At 39.5% G+C, this 2,971-nt stretch overlaps 1 protein-coding gene across 1 annotated transcript in view; it reads right to left on the bottom strand.

Moving 5' to 3' along the window:
• The window catches only part of colec12 (collectin sub-family member 12), a 41,449-nt gene that overhangs the window by 32,943 nt on the left and 5,535 nt on the right, over positions 1–2,971 (bottom strand). The gene's annotated exons all lie outside the window — the stretch shown is intronic.

Here is a 2,971-nt window from a genome sequence, read left to right on the forward strand (position 1 = left end):
TAGTCTGATACAAAAATACTGATTAAGAGAAGGTCTCATTTGCAGTATGAAAACAACATCCTACCATTATACCTCATCAGATTTTATTTTGATTAAGCAATAAAGAACATATTTACAATGTTGCTTTCTCTTCGAAAATAGTTTCTTTCTGTATTTCCTTACATCTCCTTCACTCCCCATCCAGGATTTTTTCCCAATGGCATTGAAAACCACTGAAAAAACAAATTTCTACGTCAATGGCTTATAAAACGTAAAAAGGATCTCTTCTGTTCCACTGGGATAAAGAGTAACTTTTGCAAATATCTGGCAGCACTTTGATATTTTGAGTGAAGGGAAAAATAATCAACTTTAATAGTGAAAATGTGTTAAAATCAAACTGTATGACAGATCCAAACAGACAGCTTTGATTGTCTGATTTTGCCACAGTGTGAAGGAGCTAGAAGAGTTTCCAAGACTTTGTCTCAACGACTGCACTGGCTCAGCGAAAAGGGGTGTGCTGGGATCAGTGTTGGGCAAGTTACTCTGAAAATGTAATCAAATTACTGATTACTCCTTTTAAAAGTAATCACGTTACTGTTCTGATTACTGTCTTTCAAAAGTAATTAGTAATTAGTTACATTACTAGTTACGTTACTTTTTTCTCCATGAAATTTATGAAATCCCAGCATACACGCTCCCTATAAATATTTGTTATTAAAGCATCAACATTCACAGAACACTGTTATTTTTAACTAAAGCAAGTGGCTGCTGCGTGCATGGTTTGGATGGCAGAATGCCAGCAAAGAGCGCTACATTTATAATCTTTAAAAGATATCTCAGTTCATCGCAATCTCACAAATCTCTGTTATAACAATACATATATGCATAATGAATCTTTCGTGAATAATGTCTACAATTCGTGTGTTATAATGAGAGGATTCGTGAGCCAAATTTCAGCACTGCATTTCGCCCATCTTGTCCCGTGCCGCGCTCTGTCGCGTCGGGTCTCGCGGGAGCAGGTCTCTAATCCTCTGCCACTTGACTCGACAGTGCGTGTGCTACATCCTTTTTACAATCTCTAGATTATAAAACACTGCATTCTGTCAGCAATGTAACGCGGTAGTAACGTATAGAGACCTCGGCTTGTAACTATACTCTAATTACTATTTTGAAAATTATAACGCGTTAAATTACTCAGTTACTAAAAAAGTAATCAAATTACAGTAACGCGTTACTAAGTAATGCGTTACTGCCCAACACTGGCTGGGATGCAATGTATCCAGTGAGAGGGCACACACTCGTACATGGACCCCGCAACCCACCAGCCCTACACTCTTACGCTGACGAAGGTCTTCCGCTGCTGGATTCCTTCACCACACTTCCTCACTCGTTCCCTGCATTAAATGAAATAGATCAGCGACTCTACAAGTTACAACAGAAACACCAGCATTTCAGTTCTGTAGATGCAAGCTGTATAATTTCTGTGTACTATCAGACTGAAATTCTGCTCACACAAACAGATTGCAATTTTGATAAATTTGGATTTGTGAATGATAGTGAAACAATGCAACTGACATTGGTAGAACATACTTTTTTAATGGTCTCAAAGCAAGTTTCAAACCAAATATAGAATCTACTAGACAGTATGCGATTTCGGATGCAGCAATAGTTTTCAGTCTGATGTGGCTAATATGTGTTCTAGACCAAATAAACATACAACATGTCAGATTATATACTACAGCCACTACATTTCTTCCATTCATTATCACCTTGTGAACAGTTTTAATCCAGTCAGGCTTAAAATAGGCATTCTAACCCTAACTTTAACCCTAAACCCAAAGTATAGAGTAAACCTCTTAAATCATCTATATTCAGTTAAATGAACCTAACACTCCACTAAAGTATTTAAAAGTAAAAAAGATGAGGTGCATGACAAATTCACCCAGTACCACTCTTTTGCTGTGACAAGTGTACTGTGGGCTCGAGTCCAACCACTTTTAGGAGCTACACTCTTAATGTTCATGTCCTTTATCAACTCATTCCTCTACCTCAGTGGTCAAACGGCACATTATTACTCTGCATGAAATGAAATCAAACTGGGAAATAACTCCCGCTGCTTTAATAAGTGCTAGCTGGATGGTGGTATCTCAGCCAGAAACCTGAAACCTCTTTCTGGACCACCAACCAAGACTACAGATTTACAAATGCATTAAAGGGGTGATATGATGTTGCTAAAAAGAACATTATTTTGTGTATTTGGTGTAATGATATGTGTTTATGCGGTTTAAGGTTAAAAAACATTTTTTCCACATACTGTACATTATTGTTTCTCCTCTAGCCCCGCCTTTCTGAAACGTGTCGATTTTTACAAAGCTCATCGGTCTGAAAAGCGAGGACATTAAAACTCATTATAAACATTTGTTGCATCCAGTGGAGACATAATTACAGATTATTATGACTTATACTGTCTTTTTACGCGTTGCATCGCGCCGCGTAAACATAAAACCATGTCTGCATTTGTGATCGGAGAAATTACAAACAACAAGCGCTACTCTTCACTGCTCAAAACTCGTGTTTGAATCACCAGTGGCAAATCCTTTAAATATAAAAAATGTACTTAGTCTGTGAGTCAGAACAGCCGGCATTGTAGTCTACTCTACCAGGATAAGGAAACAGTCCTCCATAAAATGTGCTGCACACATCTGAATATTTGGGTTGAACTGTTCTGGAACAGTGTTGTAAATACAACTTAACCACTGATTTCTAGTCGTGTCCTCTTTTGGAAGACCAAACAAAGTAGTTTCGCTTTCACAACGAAACACACGCCGTCACACATGGCAGGCTTGAGTGAGTGGAGGCCGGTGGCCTAGAGTGAGCGGCGGAGGGCTTGAGTGAGCGGCGGCGGCGGGCTTGAGAACGGTGCGGCTGGCGGATTTGACGAAGGAGCGGCCGGCGGGCTTGCGGCAACCACATGTGACGACCCCGGGCTGGA

The sequence above is a fragment of the Sinocyclocheilus anshuiensis genome, unplaced genomic scaffold (genome assembly GCF_001515605.1).
Source record: "Sinocyclocheilus anshuiensis isolate Anshui unplaced genomic scaffold, SAMN03320099.WGS_v1.1 scaffold23, whole genome shotgun sequence".
NCBI lineage: Eukaryota > Metazoa > Chordata > Actinopteri > Cypriniformes > Cyprinidae > Sinocyclocheilus > Sinocyclocheilus anshuiensis.